Below are 763 nucleotides of genomic sequence, written 5' to 3'. Positions count from 1 at the left end.
TTCTCCTTTCATTCTTACAATACTTAGATTAGTTTAGATATATATGAAGATGAATTTTGGTTATTACAATAGTGTATTTAAATCTGTCCATCTCAGGCATTTCGAAAATGTCTTTCTTTATGCAAATAATTTCACTTTTCCTCCAAGGAAACTATTTCCTATTAAGTTAAAGTTTATCCACATATTTCAGGTTTTATTTCTATTATATTTCTTCTAATCCTGCTTTTCAATATAGTTCTCAATTTAATATTATGCTAAGCAATACACTATTTTATATATGAGCTTTTAAATTTGAGAAGATGGCTTCAGATCTGATAGATTTGGTTGATTCACTCATTCAGGTACCTGCAATATGTACTATGGTAGGTATTATCTTAGATACAAATTGTAGACAACACAAGGCAACCATCACTACTGTCCATGACATGAAAACCCTAGGACATTTTAGGATAAAAGATAAGGACAAGACTTGGAAACCCATATGTGATGGCAGTAGCAATAGGCATCTTAGAGTTTCATCTAGAGATGAAAGGAACTTTAGAGATAAATCAGTCCATCCTCATGATTTAATATGTGAGAAAACTGGGCCTTAAAAAATAAAGTCTTAATTAAAATTAAACAGGTATCAAGATTTAGGTAGAGTTGAGAGTTGGCCCCAAGTCATGTAACTTCAAATTCAGGGTTTTCTTTGCTACTCCATTTTAAGAATAATTTACAGTAATTAATTATACCTTTGGAGAATATGAACAGACCTTTGTCAGAG

This window comes from Dromiciops gliroides, chromosome 4 (genome assembly GCF_019393635.1).
Source record: "Dromiciops gliroides isolate mDroGli1 chromosome 4, mDroGli1.pri, whole genome shotgun sequence".
In the NCBI taxonomy this organism is placed as follows: domain Eukaryota; kingdom Metazoa; phylum Chordata; class Mammalia; order Microbiotheria; family Microbiotheriidae; genus Dromiciops; species Dromiciops gliroides.
Note: the sequence above shows the minus strand (reverse complement) of the source record.